Consider the following 26424-nt stretch of genomic DNA (forward strand, 5'->3'; position numbering starts at 1 on the left):
TAATAAATTCAAGTACAAACTGAAGATGACAGTGTATGATACATAACAAATGACATCAACTTCGCATCACCTAAAGATACAACTTCACTGTTTTTCTTGCGGAAATCTAGATTGTATATTGGACATAGGAATTAAGATTACTGTACTTGAACTTTTTTGTAACTAACAACTTTATTGAGATATAATTTGGGTACAAACTCATACCTGAACAACTTTTTAGATTTTTTTTCTAGCCCTTTTTTCTCTGTACTTTCAGTTTTCTTTTAAAAAGGTCTATACTATTCAAGAAACACAACTTTTAAAGTCCACAATAATTCTTGTTAGATTTTAATAATACTTATCTCCCCCCAAGCTTTATTGAAATACTAATGATATTCATTTTTAAACCACTTTTCATCGTAAGAGAAATACAAATTTTCCTATTGATTCTTATGGACAAAAATCAAGTTTTTGTGGTACCGCTATACATTAGTAGTATGTCCAGCCAGTTTCAAAAGAAATTAGTCATGTTTCCAACATGCAACTTGTATATCACAGTACCTTGGAATTGGGCGGCACAAACAACTATTACTTGTACAAAACCTCCCTGAAAACGACTAAATGGAAAAGCAGATGGCTTGAAACAAGGAATAAGTTTGTCTTTTTAAAAAGCGTTTTTCACAATTCAGTCGAGATGTGGGGAGGGTTTCCCCACTTGTGGCTCTGCACAGCGTGCGCGCGCGTCTGTCCTGGGGTCCCCTCCCTGCGGGGACGAGGCCGGGGTCCCTGCGCGAGCCCAGCGGACCCGGGCAGTGCAGGGGTCCGGCCGCCGGCCGCAGGGGCACAGGGACAGCAGCCGCCAAATCCGCGGGGCCGGGGGGTCAAGGAGACTATCCTTTCCGCGTTAGCCGGGGCCACCCCCGCCAGACGGAAGGCACCAAAGGAAAAACCAGGACAGGGACACTGGGGGCGGGAGGAGCGCCCGCCTGCAGGCACCAGTGGAGGGGCGCGGGGGGTAGGGATCAGGGATCCGCGCCCCGCCCGCCCCACGACCCCGGCCCGGCGCCCCACCCCTTGGAACCCCCACTTAGTGCCCGGCCCCCGCCCCACCCCGCGCGGCCCCCGGCCTCAGTCCTGCGCGCCCCGACGCCCCGCCTGCGCCGCGGGCCCGAGTAGTGGGCGCGGGGCGGCCCGCTCGGCTCCTCCGCACCCGCTCCCCGCTCGGGCCGAGGCGCCGCGGCTGCGCGCCCCTCCTGGAGGAGGAGGAGGAGGAAGGAGGAGGGAGGAGGAGTTGCAGAGAGAAGGCGAGCGCGGCAGTCGCGCCGGCGCTGGGCGAGGAAGCGGAGCCGGGCCGCCTCCGGGTGAGCGTCCGGGTAGCCCAGGCGGGAGGCAGGGGCCGGGCTTCGCCGTCCGCCTTCGGCTCGTTCGCGGTGCGGGGCACCGGCCGCGGGGCTGGTTTTCGCCTCGGGGCGCAGGGGGCGGATCTGGCGCGGGCCGGGCCGGGCCGGGGAGGCCGCCGGGCGCGGGGCTGCAGCGGCCGGTCTGGGGCAGCGCGAGGCCCTGCGCCGTCTCGGCTGGTGCGCGGGCGGGGGCCAGGGCCGGGGAACAGGGAACGGGGACCGGGCCCAGGCCCGGGAGCGGGGACGCGGGAACCGGGGAGCCGGGGCCGGGGCGCGGCGGCCCCTGAAGGGCCGAGGCCTGCGCGGCCGCGGGCGGCTCTTCCCGACCCCTCGGCCTCTTCGGCCGCGGCGCGCCGGCCCGGGCCGCCGCCTTTGTTGCCCGCAGCTCGCCGGGGAGAGGCCGGGGCTCCGCGAGGCCTGGGCGGCGGCGCGGGGCCTCCGCGGCTCTGCGCCCCGGCCGGGTCCCTTCTCGGACCTCCGCGGGCTGGGGCTCGGGGTCGGGGCGCGGCGAGGCCGCAGGCGCGAGGGCGGGCCTGGGGCGCGGCGCTGGGACTCGGGGACGCCCCCGCCCCACCGCGAGGTCGCGCCGGCGCTGGTGGAGGTGCAGGCCGGGGCTGCTCTGCCACTGAAGGTGCCGCCGGCCGGCAGCGCACTCACCCGGGTATAGGGAGGAGACGATTGTGGAATTTAAACCGCTCATGGGACCGACACGGGCCTGAATTTTCAGTTTGCTTCGGGAGTTGGCAACTTCAGGTACACCCTTGTGGCTCACGGAGCAGCATTATGGACGTTTCTCAGGGGCAGGTCCTGGCACAAAACTTGGGATGTGTGCGGTAATGTGTGCGCCAACTTGCCGTTCAGTTGGAATGTGAAATTGGGGTTCCCATCCCCACTGTTTGGAATGAAGGGCCAGGTGGGAATATGTGGCAGAACTCAGTCTTCCGGTAGCAAAAGAAATAATGTTGAATTCATTTCAACAAATGTTTCTGCAACGTCTGCCCGGATAAGGCAACATGCACTGTGCTTGAGGACAGAGAACACAGTAATGACAGAAATAACGTGAATTACACACACTGAACGTCTCCCAGAGACGTTTTAAATTTACTGTGTTCCTTGGGATACATTTGGTTACATTTGATACATTTGGAATCAAACAAAAGTAAACGGTCTACTTCAAGATGAAATATCTGACATCTTCTCAGCCACAGAAGGTAGCAATTTATCTTGACTTTTTTTTAACCAACTGCCACAACGTTAAATCCATTTAGCTTACTTGAATGAATGAATTTTAAGTGGAATATTTAATGTTGTGGACAGTCAGCCTTACTTAAAAACACGAGTGGCATTGCTCACCAGGTTTCACAAAAACCGGAAAAAAGTCTGTAATACTTTCCTGTGGGCTTTCTAATTTCTCCTCCTAGTGGATTTTGTGCACGCGTGGATATGGTAAGGTCTAGGATCCTTTCAGCTCTAAACTAAATATGTGGCCTTAACCCTTTGGTTCCAACACCCTCCCTAAGCCTGCCTTGGTGCCTTGGAGGAAGCTGGTTGGTGGACAGTGGATTTGATAAGGATTCCTGGAAGAACTTCTATCTGGAGTTTGAACCGAGCTTGCTTTCCGCTTGTGCCTGGGTAAGGATGAGCCAGGTATTCACCTGAATGTATATTTTTAAAACTCCATTCAGCATCTCTTTTGAAACACTTTTTCTCTCTTACCTTTATCGTTATCTTTTAAATTACCCTCTAAATTGGTAGTCTTGCCCCTTTCTCTTCAGCAGGGCCTCCGACCCAAGGGCACACCCTCAGGTCATCCCATGACCTCCTCTCTTGGTGCCCCCCCTACCCCCTGCCCACAGGGAGTGGCAGGGAAGGAATTTGAGAGCCATTGACTGGGCGTAGGGTGGAAAATGGTGCTGTACTGACTGCGTTTCTAGTCATTTTGCCTTCCAATGTTTTTCTTCATTCTTGCATTAGAACTGGAAAAGGTGCTCTTTTTAATGGCCCTCTTTTTTTTAGGAAACAGAAAGCAAGAATCTTGTTTTTTGTTTTATCTCTGTCACCCAGGGTAGAGTGCAGTGGTGCAATCATGGCTCACTGCAGCCTTGAACTCCTGGGCTCAAGTGATCCACCTCCCTCAGCCTCCTGAGTAACTTGGACTATAGACATGTGCCACCGAACTTGGCTGATTGTTTTTTGGAGAGGTGAGGTCTTGCTATGTTGCCAAGGCTGGTCTCTTTACCCACCCATACAAACATTAAATTTTACTTAGTTGGGGCAGTTACTTTTAGGTGGCCATTGGTCTTGATGTTTTGAGAACAAACATACTTAGATAAAGTCACGTAAGATTTCAGTTCCCACCTTGCACACTCTGGACATGTTGGAGGGCATCCATTTACCAGCTCTGTGACCTTGAACATGTTGTGTATGCCCTCTGAGTCTTATTCCTCAACTGGGGCTAAAGTGGGGATAATTTATCTCACAGTGTTGTAATGAATATGTATTTATGGTAAAATCCAAACTCTTGTTTTGCTTTGTTTTGAGACGAGGGTCTCGCTCTGGATGCCCAGGCTGGAGTGCGGTGGCACCATCAGGACTCACTGCAGCCTCAACCTCCCAGGTTCAAGCTATCTTCCCACCTCAGCACCCCCTCCGCCAGTAACTGGGACCACAAGTGCATGCCTCCATGCCCAGCGGATTTTTTTATTTTTTGTAGAGAGGGGGTCTCCTTATGTTGCCCAGGTTGGTCCTGAAGTCATGGACTCAAGTGATCCTCCCACCTTTGCCTCCCAAATTGTTGGGATTGCAGACGTGAGCCACTGTGCCCAGCCAAAAATCCAAACTCTTTCTCATCCACTGTAGCATTTCTGCCGAGTTCTGAAATGTGTTTTCATTTCTCCCTAGTTCTCATCTTGAACAACCATCTCTGCCTTAACCAGGGTTCTGCCCTAGCCTTTCTGTTCCTCAGCAATCTGAGCTGCTTCCTGCTTCGCCACCTTTGACACAGGAGTTCTGTTTGCCTACAGTGTCCTTCGGTGGCTCCTGTGGTGGGTTCATTGTCAGATCTTAATGCCAGTGTCACCACCTCAGAGCATCACCACCTCAGAGAAGACCTCTTTGACTACCTTACGGCTCCTTCGGTAATCCCAAGTAATTGATTTGTATGGTTCCTTCATGACCTCTGCTGTTACCTGTAATTACTTTGTTTACTTGTTTCTGCTGTTCCTCCGCCACCCCAAATAAGTTCTATGAGGCCAGAATGTCTACTGCAGTCCCCTTTTCTGTGTGCCTGACACATCCCGGGGGACCTAGCCGCTGAGTAGGAGGGTTGTGGGTATACAGAAAGTACTTGCAGTTTTCATGTTGTTATCTACACCTTAAAGGCCGAGACATGCTGTGTACGTGTTAGAATGTTGTTGGTGTTTCATGTCGTTTGTCCTTTTCTGAGCTGGACTGCTTGCCTAGCTGAGTAAATCGTAGCACTAATAAAACCAAAGTCCTTATCATTACATGGCCCCAACACCCCTACAGAGAGAGAACTGTCACTGCCTGTAGAGGCATGATGTGTGTCTGAGTGACTCGAGTACCAGACTGACTCGCAATGTAGACGCCCAGATCTCCTTCACTTCTGAAAGCATAGTCATATAGAGTGTGTAGAAAGTCACCATCCCAAAACGCATTTCCCCTGCTTACATTGCTTAGTAAAGTGAAACCTCAGTTATCTGGAACCTCCTGGTATCCTCAGTTTTCTGGTGTAGAATTAAGCCAGAAGGAAAAACTCCTTTGGAATTAGAAAAGCCGGAGACTTAGAAGCCCTCCGTGCTAAGGAGGGCAGTCTCTCATGGGGATGCAGATCTAGGTTTGAATTTCAGCACTTCAATTTTATAGGGTAGATTAAAAAAAAAAAAAAAAAACTTAAAGTTTTTGTTCCTTTACATGTATAATAATGATGATGTTTCTCTCAGAGCTGGTGTGATAGTGGAATGAGATAGCTGGGCGCAGTGGCTCATGCCTGTAATCCCAGCACTTTGGGGGGCCAAGGCGGGCGGATCAGGAGGTCAGGAGTTTGAGACCAGCCTGGCCAACATAGTGAAACCCCGTGTCTACTAAAAATACAAAAATTAGCCGGGCATGGTGGCACGCCCCTGTAGTCCCAGCTACTCGGGAGGCTGAGGCAGGAGCTTGAACCTGGGAGTTGGAGGTTGCGGTGAGCCGAGATCATGCCACTGCACTCTAGCCTGGGCAACAGAGTGAGACTCTGTCTAAAAAAAAAAAAAAGAAAGAAAGAAAGAAGAAGAAAATGGAATGAGATAATGCATGTTAGTGTATTAATTAAGTGCCTGAAATATAACAAGTGCTAATACTTTAACACTAGTATTCTGCTCCTTAATCTGACTGCTTTTGACTAGTCAGATTGTGTTTTAAAATAATAGTAATAATTCCTATTTAAAGTAATTATTACTATTAATATTATTGCTATTCTTTTCTGTGTCCCTGACATATCCCAGGGGGACTGGCCACTGAGTCTTTTTCTTGTCAGTTTTTTGTTGTTGTTATTGTTGTTCTTTGGAGGGGAATTCCCTCAATTTTTATTTTATTGGATGTTTTTTGGCTGTGGGAGTTTTGTTTTCTAACTGTTCTCCTCACACCCTCTTTTATAATATATAATATTATAATAGTAATAATTCCCAAAGTAATTCTTACTATTAATTTAAAACATAATCTGACTAGTCAAAAGTAGTATTCTGATTAATCAGCCACACCTGTGTTAGACTTGAGTGTTTTTGTTAAGGAAGCCTAATGTGAGAAAAGGGTTTGAGACCAAAGGAGCAAGAGAAATAATGAAAGCAGGGAGTGAATGGGCATCTTCCGAAGGATTGCTAGTGCAGGCTGCTGGACTGGTAAGGATTACAGGTGGTCACAGTGTTAGCAGCAATTGCCTGGCTTGGCTCTGGGGTCACTGCAGTTCATTGGTGGGAGACCGAGAACAAAAAGGATGCCACACTTTGCCTTCTCTGCAGAGCCTTCTGCTCTGATTATGTTTGTTCTGATACTGTTTTATCACTCTTAACAGCCAACACACTAAAATACTTTAAAATTATTAAAAGGGCATCACACTTGGAGACTGGGGAGTGATTATCTCACTTTCCATAGCACTGGACTCTTGAATATAGAGAAGAAAAGAAAGAAGACAGGATATATCTGAGGGCCTGGGAGGCAGGCAGTGACCTGAACATCAGTAAGTCCTAATGGTGTCATTATGCCATCCTGAAATTTTCCAGCAGATAAATTTGGTCATCTGGAGAGGCATCCGTTTATATACAGCAGTTTGTGACAGTCTGGGATTGTACTTAATATACACACTTGTGCTTAAAATACCTTTTTGAAGTTAGAGGACTGTATGGCTCCTATTAGATAAGATTTCCATCAAAAACAATTTCAATAGTTCAGTGTTAATCTTTAGAATTATCTAGACAAGGTGTTTTTACTCAGCGATCTGGGTAGCCAATTATTTGGTGCTGTTTACGGTGGCACTTAGTGATTTTTGTGGTACACGTTATAATATGCTAGATGGTTGAAGCAGCTGGGTTAGCATGCTTTTAAAGTCAGATGAATTCTTACTGGTAGATTTTTACTGTGTCTGTATGTTACTTGTTTAAAGTTTGTTGTGATGTTTATAATGTGTTTGTTTTTAAAGCTTAATTTTGGTTTTAAGTGACATATTACCATCCCTCAGACAATAGTCATTTTTGTTTGTTGACATTGCTTTTGAAGTTAAAAAAAAGTGACATATTTAGGGAATAACATTATTGCCAAATATCACAGACTGGCAGAAAATGTAAGCAAATACCAAAGCAGAGAATTACAGTAGGGTTTTAGTGATTTTATACATTTGCAGCAGAATTACTGCATTTTAGAGCTAGAAGGAACTCCTCTGATTATAGATTATCTTTGTCCTTGCACAGATGAGGAAATTGGGTCTAAGCAGGGTGTCATCTGCCCAGAGTCACACACCACATTAGTAGTCGATTTCAGAAGGGACTCTGGTGTGTGCAGCCCTTCTTCCTGTTGATGCTGAAGGTTTTAATTTAATCCTGGGAGCTGGGGAATTTGGATTTGTGTCTTCATGGAGGATATTACAGTTGAGCTGGCTCTTGCAGGGTGACGTGTGTGTGATTGGAGAAAGATACAGAAGGCAGGAACAGTATCTGAAACAGGGCGAATCGCAGGAGACTCTACCGTCAACTTAGAAATTCTTCTCTCCTTCCCAAGTGGGGTTCCTTGTTTTCTGTTCCTTAGTTTACCTCCTTGATATGATGAAGCTCATCCTCCTAGTGACTTCTGTGAAAGGTGATGGGGAGGCTGATACTGTTTCTCTGAGCCTTGTGTGTCAGAAAATGTCTGTGTTCTAAGTATTGAGTGTATGCCTGGCTGTGTATAAAATTCCAGGTTAATATTTTAGTTCAGATAGAATAAGTTATTTGGCAGTGACAAATTAACTCTGAAATCTCAGTGCATGAATAGAGGTCTGTGTCTTGCTTTCGCAAAGTCTGCAGTGGGCGCCACCTCCCTGGGCCTCTTCCTTTGGGTCTAGCCTGCTTTCACCTACAGTTCCTGTCTGTTGCCCCCATGGCAGATGTGGGTGTATCTGCAGGTCGCACGCTGGTGACCATAGGCCAGAACCAGACCTAGTCCCTGCAAGAATGCCAGACACGTGCAGGGGCACAATGAGAGTCATTGAACTGTCAGTGGGGGTCACAGTTGTAAGTGTGTTTCCTCTTGGAATTTTGCAGGCATTGCTCCGTTGGCTTCCGGTTTTCAGTGTTACTGTTAAGTCACGTGCCGCCAGTTTGCCGGGCATTTGTAAGCCATTTCTTTTCTCGCTGGAAGCTTTTGGGAGAGTTTCGTGTTATTGCCTAAATACTAACATTTTACCATGGTGGGTCTGGTGATTGTTCTTTTCTACTTTGGATGTGCCGAGCATTCCACAGAGCTTTTCAGTCTGTAAACTTGTGTTTTTCAGTTCTAGGAAAACTATTAAATGACTTTTATAATGTCTTCCCTTTCCTTTTCTCATTCCTTTTTTTTTTTTTTTTTTTTCCTGTCTTAAGCTCTTCTTCATTGGACATAGAAACTCCTAAATACATCTATTTATTTTCTTAGCTTTTTTCTCCATTTTTCTTGTCAGTTTTTGTTGTTGTTATTCTTTGGAGAGGAGTTCCCTCAGTTTTTCTTTTATTGGATATTTACTTTTTGGCTGTGGGAGTTTTGTTTTCTAACCGTTCTCCTCACCCCTTCTTTTTTAAACAAATAGCATCCGCCTCGGGGTTCATATTTGTGAAACCTTTTCTCAGGCTGGTTTTTCGTTGTCTTCCTTTCCAGCAGTCTTAGATTTTGGTTTACCCCAGTTTGTTTTAGCCACTTAACAGTGTTGTCATCTGCCATAATTCCCTTTGTGATTTTCTTCGTTCCTGTGTTTTTGGGGAATGATGGAGATAAAGAAGTGTATGTTTAATCAGGAGGGTTTTTTTTTTCCTTTTTTTAAACAGTTTTCGTTTGTTTTGCTAGCATCAATGAATAGTAAACCCTTCGTTTTTGGGGAAAAACCACATCTATTTTTTTCTTTACATAAAGGTAGTGTTTTCATTTAGTGCTCTCATGAAGCCACATCTGTGTCACTGAGTTCAATTAACTTAGTTGATGAAATGCTTGCTGATCTGTAGTGGGTAACATAATTATTTTAATTTGGACTATTTTAAAAGCATCAAGAGATCACATCTTTGGGAACCCATAATAAATGGTTACTTGTGGCAATCAAATTATTGTTTTACAATGGAAGTAATCTTTTCATTTTGTAAGATTTTTATATTATTTGCTTAATAGAGATATATTATTAAATTGAATAATTATTGCTTTCCAAGATACCCTTCAGCTCTAACGATCAGTGAATGAAGTTTACGTTGGCTCTTAATGTACATTTAATAGCAAATTTCATGTGGATTACTTTTTGTACCCCAAATCTGCTATTTAAAATTCCATTCTTCATTTGGATGTGCTTTAGAAATGAGGAAAAGATTATTTTAACTGAAAACTCATATTCTCTACTGCAAATTGAATGACAAAATCTTGTATGTTCTATGTGAAAGCATTTGAATAATGGACAAATTGCTCTTTATATTAGAGCTTTTGTGTTGCTCTGAAGGCTCTGAGAGCAGTCATAACAGTTGTGTTAGTTTTCAGTTATTTTTATATGCATGTTGCCTTTCAGAAGTTAGATATTTTTGCTTTATAGTAGTTCATTACATTTAAGATATCTTAATATATAAACAAATTACTTTTAATCTTGAAAAAATAAAAAAGCAATGAAGAAACTTTATTAAAACACTTTGCTACAGTACAGAATAAAAACAAAACATCTTTGTTCATAGTTTGTCAAATTCTGAAAGAATCTTACCTACTTGGTAGTTTATAATTCATGAGGTCATTCTTTTTCATAGGCAATGAATGTGGTGAGATTTTTAGGGAATTTGCTATATTTGTAGTTAAAATAATTTTGTTGACATTAAAATGTTAAATAATTGTTTTTTGATTTGTCATTGTCAGCTATGATCATATATAGGTGAATGGAATTAAAAGAACTATATATGAGATAGTATTTTACATTTATCATTCTGGAGGTCAGGATGTATTACATATATATTATATCAGAATGTATTACAATAGCTGTTTCTAAAACACCAACTGTAATTATAGCTTAGCCAATAAGGTTGCAGATGTGGACATCATTAAGGATCTTACTATTAGTAAGTCGGGGTGCTGTATTTTCAGTGTGCAAATGATTTCCATTATCAATGTTGCCCAGGTCTCCACTGATTTTAGAGTTAAGATACCTATATTAATTTGTTGAAAGTGTCATAGTTATTTTATAGGAGACCCAGGCCTGATACACACAGTGGTAAAGATAAAAGGCCGATTTATTTCTTGTGATGTGTTTCCAACACCAACAACGACTTCTTTCAACATGAAAACCGAGTGTCCTGGCCGGCTACAGTGGCTCATGCCTATAATCCCAACATTTTGGGAGGCCGAGGTGGGTGGATCACTTGAGGTCAGGAGTTCAAGACCAGCCTGACCAATGTGGCAAAACCCCATCTCTCCTAAAAATACAAAAATTAGATGGGCATGGTGGCACACGCTGTAATCCCACCTACTTGGGAGGCTGAGGCAGGAGAATCGCTTGAACCTGGGAGGCAGAGGTTGCGGCGAGCCGAGATCACGCCATTGCACTCCAGCCAGGGCAACAAGAGCAAAACTTGTCTTAAAAAAAAAAAAAAGAAAGAAAACCGAGTGTCCAACGTTTCAGTTAATTCAGACACTACCCAGAGTAAGTACAGTCCTCACAGGCAACAGGCTGAGTCCTGTAAGACTGCCCAGGCCTCAGATACCAGTCGCAAGTCCCAGGCCTCTCACATTTCTGACTGACTGGTTACAAATCAGCAGTTCCCACTACCTCATCAGATTAGATAATTTGCTGGGATAAAACTCAGGAAAACATTATTATAAAGGGCACAGCTCAGCAACAGCCCAGTAGAAGAGGTGAACGCAGCAAGCACGGGGGGACGTGGAGCTTCTGTGCCCTCCTAGGGTGGCCTCCTGCCCAGCTTGCCCTTGTGTGCACAAGGTCCCCGAATCTCATGGTTAGAGTTTCTGTAGAACTCAATCTCTAATCCTTTCCTTTTCTCTTCAGGATAGGGACTGAGGGTCGGGGCTGAAAGTTCCACACTCTAGGCCCTGGGTCTCTGGGTGACCAGCCCCATCCTGAGGCTGTCTAGGAGGGCTCCTTTTAATCACAGCATTAGCATTAACAGTTGTGATTGAAAGGGGCTTGTTTTGAACAACAAAAAACATTTCTATCTCAGGAAATCCCAAAGATTTAGGAACTGTGCCAGGAACTAGGGACAAAGATGCAATATTTCTTATACCACATTTCTTTGAATTGGTTAAGTGCAAATAAGACAATGAAAAATAATATAGTTTAACCATTTATATAACACTTGTGTTAGGTATTATAAATAATCTAGAGATGATTTAGAGGGAGGATGTGCTTAGGTTATATGCAAATACTATGACATTTTACATAAGGGACTTGAGCGTTCATAGCTTTTGTCATGGGTGGGGGTCCTGGAGCCAATCCCCCATGAATACCGAGGGGTGACTGTATACGTACAAAGACAGTGATGAAATGACGTATAGGTGTACTACTTTTTAAATGTAACCTGTTAAAATCTGAATTAAAAAATTAAGGAGAGGTGTGCAGTCATTTAATCAATTCTTTATGTTTTTTTCCTTGAGATGAAGTCTCTCTCTCGCCCAAGCTGGAGTGCAGTGGCACGATCTCAACTCACTGCAACCTCTGCCTCCTGGGTTCAAGTGATTCTCCTGCCTCAGCCTCCCGAGTAGCTGGGATTACAGGCACCCATCACCACACCTGGCTAGTTTTTGTATTTTTTTTTAGTAGAGACAAAGTTTCACCATGTTGGCCAGGCTAGTCTCGAACTCCTGACCTCAAGTGATCCACCCACCTCAGCCTCCCAAAGTGCTGGGATTACAGGCGTGAGCCAGCATGCCCAGTCTCATTAATCAATTCTTATAAGCCAACACAATTAGCATTTTTACATGATTGATGTTATGAATATTTGTTTCATACTCAGTTTAATAATTGAAGAAGAATGCATTGAATGCAATTACAATGACGGATGCTTAGAAATGCTCTTGGGAAAGTTCATTGCTGGTTAGATATCTAAATCTGTACATATTTTTATTATTTTCATTGAGTCAGATGCTGTTAGAACTGGACATGATTTAGAGATTATCACCTATTTTATATGGAGATTCACTCAGTATCCCCCTGCAAACTTAAGCTAGTGCTACCCCATATTTTTGTGTCAATAGCCTATAAAGTAGGAGTGAATCACTTGAGAATTTATTAGAACTTTTGCTGTAAATATAAGTTTATTCTTAAGTTTAAATTATTTGGCAACTTTAAGTTCATTTTTCTTAATTTGGCTAAATTTAAATTTTTTTAATCTACCTTTGTAGCCATGTAGTGTTCCTATTGCATTTAAATTAGAGCTTATTGTGTGGTAAGAGCCAAGGGCCCTGAAAGAAGTCAAAGCAATTGTGTTATATTTATTATGTAAATATAATTGTATTTTTATGTAGTTGTAAATATTTATTATGTTTGCATGTAGTTGCCAAGAAGTGTGAAATGTCTGAGATTTTTGCCTTCAACACAAGCTCAAAGGCAGGCTCGCCAGCCAGCCTGCTGCAGTTTCATGGATGCTGGCAGAAGACATAAGACTCTTGGGTCAGAGATGAAGGACCTTATTACAGTAGCAGCCAGAGTGTCAGCATCTGTCCCAGTTGGCTGAGATATGTTGAGAACAGAGTGGGGCAGGAGAAGGAAAGCACGGAAACGAATTAGGAGGTATTGCCATAATGCAGGAGAAAGAGGATGGTAGCTTGGACTAGTATAGTGGCAAAATGTAGTTGGATTCTGCGTATGTTTTGGAGGTAGCTGAAATTGGGATTTCATGACATACTGGATGAGGTATGAGGGAAAGAAAGGAGCCAAGGGTGATTCTGAATGTTCTGATCTGATCATTGGAAGAATGTGGAGTAGCCGGAAATGGAAGTAGGATAGAGAAGATTTAAACCTGCAGGTGGGGAGGGTGTGGGGGTGGGGTGGGAAAGAGCCAGAGTTTAGTTTTGAACTTGTGAAGTTTCAGGTATCTGCAAGACATCAAAGTGGCAGTGTCCCGAAGGGAGCTGAATATAACTAATCTGTAAATGAAGAGAGAGAATTTGGGAGTGTAGGGCACATCGATGCTATACAGTGTCACGAGCATGAATGAAATCATGGATGGAGAAGAGGGGACCAAAGTCTGAGTGTTGGGGCACTCCTATTAAGACTTCAGAGGGGAACTAGCAAAGGAGTCAGACTGAGGGACCTTGAGAGTGTGGTGTGCTTAGCAAAGAGGTAAAATTATATGAAAGGAAAAGGAGGGGTCAGTGGTCACACAGTGCCTCTAAGATTAGGACTGAGAACTCACGCTAGACAAGAGCTGCTCCGTGCGCTGGTTGGTAGAGAAGCCTTTGGTGTGGGTGTCAGAGAAGGTTGGAGAGGAATAGTAGGCATCGGTAGACACAGTTCTCCTAAGGTGTTTTGCTGCAAAGGGAATGAGAGAGATGGGGCTGCAGCTGGTAAGGAAAGTGGGGTCCCCACAAGTTTGTTTATATATGAGAAGTAACATTTTCAGGAGTGATCCAGTGGAGTGGGGGAATTGTTGGGAGATTAAGTGTGCCAGCTGACCGTGGGGCCCCTTGAGCAAGGCAGCAGGATAGAGTAGATGGAAACATGGTGCTGAGTGGGGTAGATGGGGGCCGAGGCCAAGGTCTCCTGATGTCGTTCCTTTTCTAGGTGAAATAGGAAGTCGGGCCATCTGCTGAGATATTAAATGAGGGAGTGTTCCAGGGGTGGAGAGAGGAGAGGGCAGGTGTGAAATGGTAGGCAGGGAAGGAGAAGAATGGACCAGGGAAAAGTAGTTTGATTTCCAGACAGTGGTGAGGACCCACCTGAGGGTCCTGGCCTTGACTACAAAATGAGACCCATCAGACCAGCTCTCTTTTCCTCCAGCCTTATTGAGCTCTGTGGGTGCAGGCATGACATAAGCGGAGTTGAATTTGCTGATATGGTTTTTACCAAGAGAGTTTTTCAGGAGAGTAGAGGAGGGGGATAGAAGTATACACGAGGAGGCCGGGCGCGGTTGGCTCACGCCTGTAATCCCAGCACTTTGGGAGGCCGAGACGAGTGGATCACGAGGTCAGGAGATGGAGACCATCCTGGCTAACACGGTGAAACCCCGTCTCTACTAAAAAAAATACAAAAAAGTAGCCGGGCGTGGTGGCAGCGCCTGTAGTCCCAGCTACTCGGAGGCTGAGGCAGGAGAATGGCGGGAACCCGGGAGGCGGAGCTTGCAGTGAGCCGAGATCCCGCCACTGCACTCCAGCCTGGGCGACAGAGCGAGACTCCGTTTCAAAAAAAAAAAAAAAAAAGTATACACGAGGAAATGATTACAATGATGAATTGTGGAATATAAGCTGAGTAGGAAGGGAAGAGGGTCTTGAAAGCTGGTAGGCGTATCACTCTTGTCATTTAGACTTTGAATATTCAAGGCCAGTTCGTAACTATATATACACCAGTACAAAAAAAAATTTAAGTCAGATTTGCAAAAGTTATTTTGAGCAGGTAAAGAGGAGGAGGCTGTCTAAGTTCTACCAAAGCCAAAGAATAACAGTAAAAACAAAAAGCTACAAAAAAACCCAATAGTCTCATCTTTTGATTTATTTTTTGTTTGGCAGTCATGGTATAACTGAAAGCCAAGAAAAGCCCCTGCATTTTTAATGGATTTACTCAACCATTTCCTTTAAAAAAGTAAGAACAAACAAGCTCACAGGTTTTATTCTTATAAAAACACTGCATGTTCATTATAGGATGTTTTGAAAATAATGTTTACAAAAATTCTGCTATCCAGTTAACAGTTCTGCTGTACTTTGTGGTCCAGTTTTCCTCCCTATTCTTTCTGTGTAATTGAACCACATACATATAATTTTGTTTCCTGTGTTTTTGCACTTAACAAATGAACAATATGAATTTTCCCCTCATGTTATTTATAACTCTGTATAAATATCAATTTCAGTGGTTCTCTAAAGTTCCATTGTGTAAATGTGCCAGGATTTTGTTCGCTCATACTGTTGGAAATTAGGATGTTTCCAATTTTTTAAATTTAAATTTACTTTTTGTCATAAATAATGATCCAGGGAATATTTTTATTTCTTATTTTTTTAAGATTGATAAAAACAGCATTATTGGGTCAAGGAGTATGATTGTTTTTCAGTTGCATATTGCCAAATTAATTTTTATGACTGTATTAAGATACCTTCAGCCGGGCACGGTGGCTCACGCTTGTAATCCCAGCCCTTTGAGGGGCTGAAGCAGGTGGATCATCTGAGGTCAGGAGTTTGACACCAGTGTGGCCAACGTGGTGAAACCCATGTCTACTAAAAATACAAAAATTAGCTGGGAGTGGTGGTATGTTCCTGTCCCAGCTACAGCAGGCTGAGGCAGGAGAATTGCTTGAACCCGGGAAGCAGAGGTTGCTGTGAGCTGAGATTGCACTACTGTACTCCAGCCTGGGTGACAGACCGAGACTCTCAAAATAAATAATAATAATAAATTAAAAAAAAAAGATACTTTCAGGCAATCAGTACAACCATTTAGAAAAAATCTTTGCTGATTTGACTTTTGGAAAATCATAGTGTTAATAGTTTAATTTGTATGTCTCTGATTCTTGTAAAGGTTAATATTTTTCCATAAATGTGTTGAGTGAATTGGTTATATGCGTGGAAAAATATAAATCCCTACCTACCTCACACATAAATCAGTACTAGATTAATCAGGGACTTAAATATGAAAACCAAAACTTGTTTACAGCAAATTCACAAGAACATATGATCTCAGTGTTAGATGAATTTTTTAAAGACAATAGAAGAGGCAAAGGTAAACTGATAAATTTGACTAAAATAAAATGGAGAAACTTCTGATCATCAGGTACTAGAAAAAGACTAAAAAGTCAAGATACAAGGTCAATGCAACAGTAAAGAAAAAAGAGAAAAGACACAGGATGATCTGTGTGAACTGATACAGAGTGATTTCTAGGGGTCTGAAGTTTACCTGCCCTGTGATACATTTTTTTGTTCTCTATATTTAGCCACACACTTTAATCATCACTTTGCTGCAATCGGGAGAAAAGAAAGACTTGATTTAAAAGCCAACCCGTCTTACATTTCCACCAGCCATGTGTGAGGTTTCTGGTTGCTCTGCACCCCTGCCTTTGTCATGATATTGTCTTGATAGTGTTTGTGCAGTGGTATCTTTTTGTGGCTTTAATTTACATTTTGAATGATTAATACTATGAAGCACCTTTTCATGTGCTTATTAGCCGTTTGCGTGTTGTCTTTGGTCAAAGGTCTGTTCACATCTTTTACTCATTTAAAAAATTAGGTTTTATTTGTATCTTGGTATAATCTCTTGTCAGTTATGATACACAGATATTCTAACCTGTGGCTTAGAAGATATGATACAGGTATTTTCTTCTAGCCTGTGGCTTATCTTTCTTTTAGTCGTTTGTTTTGAAACAAACATTTTAAATTTTAGTTATTAGATTTTAATGATGTCTGACTTAGCAGAGTTTTTCTCTTATATATTGTGCTTTTGGTATTGTGTCCAAGAACTTTGTGTCCAAACTAGGGGCACAAAGCGTTTTTAAAGAAGTTTTATAGTTTCAGGGCGGAGCGCAGTGGCTCACGCCTGTAATCCCAGCACTTTGTGAGGCCGAGGCGGGCGGATCAGAAGGTCAGGAGTTCGAGACCAGTCTGGCCAACATGGTGAAACCCAGTCTGTACTTAAAAAACACAAAAATTCGCTGGGCATGGTGGCATGTGCCTGTAATCCTAGCTACTGGGGTGGCTGGGGCAGGAGAATTGCTTGAACCCAGGAGGCGGAGGTTGCAGTGAGCTGAGATCGCGCCACTGCACTCCAGCCTGGGTAACAGAGCTAGACTCCGTCTCAAAAAAAAAAAAAAAAAAGAAGTTTTATAGTTTTGGTTCATATATTTAGGTATATGATCCATTTTGACTTAATTCTTACCTGTGGTGTGAGGGTTTACATTTCTGTTTTTAGTTATTCAGTTGTCCCAGCACCATTTGTCAAGAAGACTTTCCTCATTGACTTGTCCTGGGACTTTTCTTGAAAATCAATCGACTATAAATGTAAAGACTTATTTCCAGACTCCTTTATTCTCTGATGTGTATGCCAGTCTCTATGTCAGCAGCACACTGTCTTGATTCCTATAGTTTTATAAGCACTTTCGAAATCGGATAGTATAACTTTGTTCTTTTTCAAAATTGCATTTCAATACTAAGTTTAGGAATGTTGTATCAATTAATATAAAAAAGAGCTTACTAAGCTTTTGATAGGGATTGTTTGAATCTGTAGATCAATTTTAGAAGAATTGCCGTATTAATAATATTGAATCTTCCAGTTCAAAAACATGAAATCTCTAATTACTTAGAATCTCTACATTCTCTTAGCAGTGTTTTGTAGTTTTGACTGTATGAATGTTGTACTACATGTTAAATTTATTCCTCAGCAATTTTATATTTTGTGAACAGAATTGTTTTCTTAATTGACTTTTGGTGTGCCAGTAGTTTTATTGTTGTAGGCTTGTAGGGTGTGTGTGTGTGTGTGTGCGTGTGTGTGAGATTTCCTTGGGTTTTTCTACGTATAAGATTTTGTCAGCTAGCCAGGTGGGGGCTTATGTCTATAATCTCAGCACTTGGGGAGGCCAAGGCTGGAGGATTGCTTGAGCCTAGGAGTTCAAGACCAGCCTGGGAAACATAGGGAGACCCTGTCTCTATTAAAAGTTAGTTAACTGCGGTGGTATGCATCTGTAGTCCAAGCTCCTTGGAAGGCTGAGGCAAGAGGATTGGTTGAGCTCAGGAGGTCGAGGCTGCAGTTAGCTGCGATCATGCCACTGCACTCCAGCCTGATGACAGACTGAGATCCTGTCACAAAAAAGCAGCTGAGGTGGACGGATCACGAGGTCAGGAGATTGAGACCATCCTGGCCAACATGATGAAACCCTGTCTCTACTAAAAATGCAAAAGATTAGCTGGGTGTGGTGGCGCGCGCGCTTGTAATCCCAGCTACTGGGGAGGCTGAGGCAGGAGAATCACTTGAACCCGGGAGGCAGAGATTGCAGTGAGCCGAGATCACACCATTGCACTCCAGCCTGTTGACAGAGCGAGACGCCATCTCAAAAAAAAAAGGCAAAACTAAGATTGTATCAACTATGAATAAAGGTGGTTTTATTTCTTCCTTTCCAATTTGTATGCATTTTTTTTCTTGTTCCACTGGCTCAAACCTTCAGTACAGTATTGAGTAGAGGGGGTGAGCGTAAATGTCCTTGTCTTTCTCCCAGTCTTAGTGGCAAAGCATTCAGCCCTTCACCATTAAGTGTGATGTTAGGTGTAGGTTTTTCATAGTTGCCCTTAATTAGTTTGCGCAAATTTCCTTCTATTCTTAGCTTATAAAAAGTTTTTATCTTCAATAGGTGTTGTCAGTGCCTTCCTGCAGCTATTTTTTTTTTTTTTTGAGATGGAGTCTTGCACTGTCACCCAGGCTGCAGTGCAGTGGCACTATCTCGGCTCACTGCAAGCTCTGCCTTCCGGGTTCATGCCATTCTCCTGCTTCAGCCTCCCGAGTAGCTGGGACTACAGGTGCCCACCACCACGCCCAGCTGATTTTTTTTGTATTTTTAGTAGAGATGGGGTTTCACCATGTTAGCCAGGATGGTCTTGATCTCCTGACCTCGTGAGCCACCGCGCCCGGCCACCTTTCTGCAACTATTAAGATGATCATGTGTGTTTTTTTCTTTCTTTGTTAGTATGCTATAGTGCATTAATTGGTTATTGATGTTAAGCCCACCTAGATAAATCTCATTTGGTCAAAGTATATAATGCTTTTTATATGTTGCTGAATTCAGTTTGCTGGTAAGTTTTGGCCAAGCATGGTGGCTCACGCCTGTAATCCCAACACTTTGGGAGGTCTAGGCAGGAGGATTGTTTGAGGCCAGGAATTCTAGACCAGCTTGGGCAACATAGGGAGACCCTGTCTTTACAAAAAATAAAAAAATTAGCCAGTCGTGCTGGTGCATGCCTATGGTCCCAGCTATTTGGGAGGCCAAGATGGGAGGGTCAGTTGAGCCTGGAAATGGAGGCTGCAGCGAGCCATGATTGCACCACTGCACTCCAGCCTGGGCAACAGAGTGAGACCCTGTCTCTAAAAATAATAAAGAATTTTTGTATCAGTGTTCATGATATTGATTTTTAGTTTTCTTGTGATGTCTTTGGCTTTGGTATCAGGGTAATACTGGCCTCACAGAATGGCTTGTGAAGTGTTCTTTTCTTCTCTATTAGCAGAAAGAGTTTGTGAAGATTTGTATTAATTGTTTTACTCTTCAGTGGAATTTACCAGTGAAGCCACCCGAGCCTGACCTTTCTTTATAGGAAGGTTTTTAATTATCAATTCATTCTTTACTCATTATGAGTCTATTTAGATTCTCTGTTTCTTTTTGAGTCAGATTTGGTAATTTGTGTCTTTCTAGGATTTTGTCCATTTTCTCTTAAGTTTTCTAATTTGTTGGTAAAAGGTGGTTTATAGTATTCCCATATAATCCTCTAAATTTCCGTAGGTTTGATAGTGATAGCCTCTCTTTCATTTCTGATTTAGCTAATTTATGTCTTCTCTCTTAATTTCTTTGTCAGTCTAGCCTAAAGCTTTGTGTGTTTTGTATCTTTTCAAATGACCCACTTTTGGTTTTGTTTATTCCTTCTTGTTTTTCTGTTTTCTATTTTATTTCTACTCTAATGTTTACTATTTTATTCTGCTTTTGTTGGGTTTAGTTCTTTTCTAATTTCTTAAGGGTGAAAGCTTAGGTTATTGATTCGAGACCTTTTCTGATATAGGCATTGAATGCTGTACATTTTTTTCTAAGCACTGCTTTAGCCACATCCCATAAATTTGTGTATGTTTTGTTTTCATCCTGTTCAAAATATTTTTTAACTTTCTCTTCTGATTTTTAGTCTTTGGCCCACTGGTTGTTTAGAAGTGTTTTGTTTCATTTAGAAATACTTGGTGTTTCTCCAGATTTATTTCTGTTGTAGATATATAATTAATTTGCTTCCATTGTGGTCAGAGAACATACCTGGTGTAATTATAGTGTCAGTCTTTTCACATTTATTGAGGCTTTTTGAGACAGTCTTGCTCTGTCCCCCGGACTGGAGTGCAGTGGCCTAATCCTGGACAAGGCGCAGCCCCAACACTCCTGGGCTCCAGTGATCCTCCTGCGCCAGCTTCCCATGTAGCTGGGGCTACAGGCGTGTGCCACCATACCTGGCTAATGTGTTTTGAAATTTTTTGCAGCAACTAGGTCTCACTGTGCTGCCCAGGCTGGTCTTGAATTCCTGGGCTCATGTGATCCTCCCACCTTTGCCTCCCAAACTTCTGGGATTACAGGTGTGAGCCACCACACCTGGCTATTGGGGCTTATTTTGGTCTATCCTGAAAAATGAAGCCTTGAAAAAATATTAGTTAGGTCAAGTTAGTTGATAATGTTGAAGTATTATATACGTTGCTATTTCATGTTTATTTGTTCCATCATTTATGAAATTGGCTTTTTGAAATCTTCAGGTATTATTGTTGAATTGTCCGTGTCTGCTTTCAATTCTCTCAGGCTTTGCTTGATGTATTTTGGGGTTTTATTAAGTGCATATGTGTTTACAGTTGCTGTGTCTTCATTATGTATTGACCCCTTTATCATTTTGAAATGTCCCTTTTTGCCCCTAGTAATACTTAAAGTCTATTTTGTCTGATATTAATGTAGCTATTCTAGCTCTCATGATTATTATTTACATGGAAACTTTTTCCTGTCCTTTTTAAGTGGTTTGCGTCTTTCTGTGTTAGGGGAGCCTGTTGTAGCCAGCACATAGTTGTTTCTTTTTTAAAAAAGATTTAGTCTGACAATTTCTACTTTTCAAGTAGAGTGACATCAGCAAACTTTTCTGTAAGGGTCAGATTGTAAATATTAGGCTTTGCATGCTTTATGACCCCTTAACAATGCAGCTTTATGACTGCAGTGAGAAAGCAGCCAGAAAAGATATGTAACAAAGTAGGAGTGGCTTTATTCCAAGCTTTTATTTATGAACATTGAAATTCAAATTTCATGTAATTTTTGTGTGTCACTTTTTTTTTTATCATTAAATAATAAAAAAACCCCACATTTTTTAGCTTTGAAATACACAAAAAGGATGATGCGCTGAATTTTGCCTGTGAACTAAAGTTTGCTGACTCCTGGAGTAAGGGTTTATTAGTCCATTCACACTTAATGTGATTATTGATTCCATTAGATTTATGTTTGTCATTTTGCTATTCTTTTTAAATTTTGTTTTTGTTTATTTTTTCCTCTGTTACTGCATTATTTTGTGTTAAGTGCATATTTTTTGGTGTGCCAATTTAATTCCTTTGTTGACATTTTATTTTTTAAATCATATGTCTAAGTAATTTTATTCATGGTTTCTCCACAAATCACTCCATGTATCTTTACTTACCACAAGGTACTTCAAAATAATGCTTCCTTAATACTGATAAAATACAGACACTTGGCTTCATGTCTCCTTTTCCTCCCCTGACTTTATGCCATTATTTTTATTTTTGAGACAGAGTCTCGCTCTGTTGCCGAGGCTGGAGTGCAGTGGCGTGATCTCAGCTCAACGCAACTCCCACCTCCCAGGTTCAAGCAATTCTCCTACCTCAGCCTCCCAAGTAGCTGGGATTACAGGCATGCACTACCACGTCAGGCTAATTGTTTTGTATTTTTAGTAGAGACAGGATTTCACCATGTTGGCCAGGCTGGTCTCGAACTCCTGACCTCAAGTGATCTGCCTGCCTCACCCTCCCAGAATGTTGGGATTACAGGCGTGAGCCACCACGCCCAGCCTGTGCTATTATTTACATAAATTGCTATATGTTGTATGTTATAACCTCAACAGTACTGTTAATAGTTATTAACCTATACAATCTCATGCCCTTTGAAGAAGAGAAGAAATGAAAAGAATATAGTTATAGTATTTTAAATGAACCTACACACCTATCATTTCCAGTCATCACCAAATGTGATGAATTCAAAGTACTGAAATGGTTGCTATTGACAGTTTAGTCCAGCTTCATACTTACTTTTAGGGAAGGAGATTTTTTTTTTTTCTTTTTTCTTTTTTTTTTGAGGCAGAGTCTCACTCTTGCCCAGGCTGGAGTGCAGTGGCCAGATCTCAGCTCACTGCAAGCTCCGCCTCCCGGGTTTACACCATTCTCTTGCCTCAGCCTCCCGAGTAGCTGGGACTACAGGCGTCCGCCACCTCGCCCGGCTGGTTTTTTGTATTTTTTAGTAGAGACGGGGTTTCACCGTGTTAGCCAGGATGGTCTCGATCTCCTGACCTCATGATCCGCCCGTCTCGGCCTCCCAAAGTGCTGGGATTACAGGCTTGAGCCACCGCGCCCGGCTAGGAAGGAGATTTATTGGCCTCCTCATTCCTTTTTTTAAAGTATAGTTTTTATAAATGATTTTTTTTTTTTTTTTTTGAGACAGGGTCTCACTCTGTTGCCCAGGCTGGAGGGCAGTGGCATGATCTTGGCTCACTGCAACCTCTGCCTCCTGGGTTCAAGCAATTCTCCTACCTCAGCCTCCTGAGTAGCTGGGATTACAGGCAAGTGCCACGCACCACCATGCCTGGCTAATTTTTGTATTCTTAGTAGAGACAGGCTTTCACCATGTTGGCCAGACTGGTCTCAAACTCTTGACCTCGTGATCCGCCTGCCTTGGCCTCCCAAAGTGCTGGGATTACAGGCGTGAACCACTGTGCCCGGCCCATGGATTTTTTAGTGATGAATGAATTGAGAATATTTTAGGGTATTGATTGGCCACTTGAATTTGTGTTCTCCCTCTTACTTTCATGATTTCTTTCTTATTCTTGCCTTTCTTCTTCCTTTCCATCATTCTTTTTGTGTGGTTTGTTTCTGTGCTTTGCCTGCTTGCTTTTAGAATTGTTAGACTTTCTCTTACTGATTTCTAACAGCACAGTTTATGTTATAAAATTAATCCTTTGTCATATATGTTTGCAGTTTTTCTCTGTTTTTTGCTTTCTTTATGTTATTTTTTGGTTATCAAGAAATTTATACATTTTGCACTGTCAGCTTTATTCATCTTTTATGGATTCAAGGTTTTATGTTATGTATTAGAAGGCCTTCTGCAGTGCAAGGCTTTTAAAAAATATTTTTCTCCAACTTTTATATTTTAAAAATATAAATATTTACATATTCGATCTTTCTGGAATTCATTTTGAGATAGGAAATTAAGTAAGAGCCCTGCTAGACCCACTAGTCCCAAAAGTTTCTCCCACCTGCTCATCATCATTCATTGATAGTTCACCTTTCCCTGGTGGTCTTAAGATGTCTTCTTAATGACTGACATACTCTTCCCATATGTCTCTTAGTCTATTTCTTGACTTTCTATTCTGTCTTTCCCCTTCTCCAGTGTTAAGCTGTTGTCACGTGTTTTAATATGTCATATAGCTCATCCTCCTTCAATTAGTCTTTTAGAAGTTTTCTCTTTTTGTTGTTTGCATAACAAAGTTAACTTCACTGTCATTTTGTTGACTTTCTTGAAAAAGCATTATTGGTGTTTTCTTGGGATCTTGAGTCAATATTTTGACAGGATTGAATTGTTTTACCTGAGAACAAGATGTGTCTGTGTGTATTTGATCTATTATGATTCTCTAAGGAGTTTTAAAGTGTTTCATGTAGTTTTACATTTCCTATTCACTTTTTTTGAAGCTGTTATAAATAGGATCTAGTGTTTTATTATGTTTTCTTATCTGCTTCTTAAAATTATAGAATCTACAAAAATCAGCTGGTTGTGGTGGCATGCACCTGTAATCCCAGCTACTCGGGAGGCTGAGGCAGGAGAACCGCTTGGACCCGGGAGGCAGAGGTTGCAGTGGGCCGAGATGGCGCCACTGCACTCCAGCCTGGGCGACAGAGTGAGACCCCATCTCAAAACTAAAAATAAAAAAGTCATAGAATTACTAGTGATTTTTACATATGAATTTTGTAATTGGTCACTTGACTGAGTTCCTTTTTTTCCCCAATACAGTCATGCCCTGCAAAATGACAGTTTAGTCTATGATGAATTGAGTGTGTAATGTGGTCCTATAGGATTATAATACCGTATTTTTACTCTACCTTTTCTTTCCTTAGATATGTTTAGCTACACAAATACTTACCATTGTGTTACATTGCCTACAATATTTAGAACAGTAACCTGCTTTACAGGTTTGTGGCCTAGAAGCAATAGGCTATACCATAAAGCCTAGGTAAGCTATACAATCACGATTTGTGTAAATCCATGCTATGTGTGCACAATGACAAAATCACCTAACGACGTATTTCTCAGAACACACCCCGTTGTTCAGCTGCATCTATTGAATTTTCAGGTGTTTAATCATTTCATAAGGATAATTTTGTCTTCTCCTTTCCAATATTTATTTTTATTTCTTGTCTAATTCACTGGCTAATATGTTGGAAATAATGCTAATTAATAATATTGATAATTGATGTCCTCGTTGCTGGCTTTCAGCATTTCTTCATTACAGCTCTGATGTTGTGTGTGTGTGTGTGTGTGTGTATGTGTGTATATATATATAACATTAAATGTCCATCTGTTTCTGTTTTGCAATGGGTTTGGGGTGTCAAGAATTGATGTTTAATATTTTTTCAGATCCTTTTTGTGACTCGTAGCTATGATCATATTATTTTACTCCTTTTATCTAAAGTAATATATATTAATAAACCTCCATATTAGAGCCACGGTAGCAATCCCTGGATATACCTTATCTAGTTGAATTGCTTTCCCCTCACCACTTCCAATGTTTGCTGGTATTTAAGGTTTGTACTTCAATGTTCCTAAGTGAGATCAGTTTGATTTTTTTTTTCTGTCATCTTTGTCAAATTTTGGTATCAGTATGCTTTTGACCTCAAAAATAAATTTGGGAGCTTTGTGTTTTCTCTGCTCTGAAGTGGTGTTTTGAATTTTGGACCTGTCTTGATTGTCCTTCCCTTTCTTCTCCTGAAGGAAAAAGAGCCGTGGTGGCTCCTTGATCACTTTCTCAGTTTCTTTGACAATTGTTAGTTTCTTTTGGATTCCTGTGTCTTCTACTGCAAAGTCTGATGATATATATTTTGCTATAAAATTACCCTTTTCATCTGAGTTTCAAATTCATTTTCATAGAATTTTCAAAGTAGTTTTACACATTTTGGTTCCTCACGAATGTGTGGTTATTGCTCTGTTTCTAATGTATAAACACATTTCCCTGTCTTGATTATGCCAGCTAGTTGTTTACCAATTGAGTTTTCTCTTGTATAATCAAAGAATCAAGTCTTGTAATGTTTAATACTGTTACTTTTTATTTTCTAATTCATTAATTTGTGCTTTTATCATTTTTTCTGATTTTTCTTTTGCTGGCTGGGGGTTTATAATTACTGACTTCTTGAATTGAATGCGTAATTTGTTTCTTTTAATTCCTTACCATGTAGTTTTGTAAATGTTTAAATCTTTGAATTTTCTGTGGACCCGGTTTTAGGGTCTTGCAGAATCACATAGATTTTGATATGTAGCTTTTTTTTTTTTGAGATGGAGTTTCGCTCTTGTTGCCCAGGCACTGCAACCTCTGTCTCCTGGGTTTAAGCTATTCTCTTGCCTCAGCCTCTTGAGTAGCTTGGATTACAGGCACCTGCCACCACGCCCAGCTAATTTTTGTATTTTTAGTAGAGACAGGGTTTCAGCATGTTGGCCAGGCTGGTCTTGAACTCCTAACCTCAAGTGATCCGCCTGCCTCAACCTCCCAAAGTGCTGGAATTACAGGCATGAGCCACCGCGTCGCCCGGCTGATATGTGGCGTTTTCATTATGTTCGTATACCATTTTTGTTCACTTTGAGATTTTGTCTCTGACTTGAGTTATTTAAAGATGTTCGATTTTAATTTAATTTACTTAATTTTTTTTTTTTTTTTTTTTGCTTGTCCTATTTACTTTTATTATTGCCTTGTGGTTAATTAAGGAGATCTCTTGGACTTTTAAAATTTATGAAGGTTTTAATTGGGGCCTTTAGTAACTGTTGCATAAGTTCTTTTTTTTTTTTTTTTTTTTTTTTTTTTTTTGTTGGGTGTCTCGCTTTTTCCCCCGGGGGGGGTTAGTGGGGCCGGTTTCATTCCCATAGCATCTCCCCCTTTTTTTGTTTTCCCTTTTTTTTCTTTTTTT

The 26424-nt window shown here is 41.8% G+C and overlaps 1 protein-coding gene across 3 annotated transcripts in view; it reads left to right on the top strand.

Moving 5' to 3' along the window:
• Positions 1-1150: 1150 nt before the first annotated feature.
• SOCS6 (suppressor of cytokine signaling 6) overlaps positions 1151-26424 on the top strand; it is a 39312-nt gene continuing 14038 nt past the window's right edge. Inside the window, exon 1 of one of the 3 annotated variants that reach the window (XM_025365650.1) lies at positions 1151-1340. The gene's annotated coding sequence lies outside the window, so the exon portion shown is untranslated. Of the gene's footprint in view, positions 1341-8155; positions 8241-24100; positions 24150-26424 lie in introns of those variants that run through there. The other 2 variants (XM_025365651.1, XM_025365652.1) reach the window with 2 other exon arrangements.

Source organism: Theropithecus gelada, chromosome 18 (assembly GCF_003255815.1).
Source record: "Theropithecus gelada isolate Dixy chromosome 18, Tgel_1.0, whole genome shotgun sequence".
Lineage (NCBI taxonomy): Eukaryota > Metazoa > Chordata > Mammalia > Primates > Cercopithecidae > Theropithecus > Theropithecus gelada.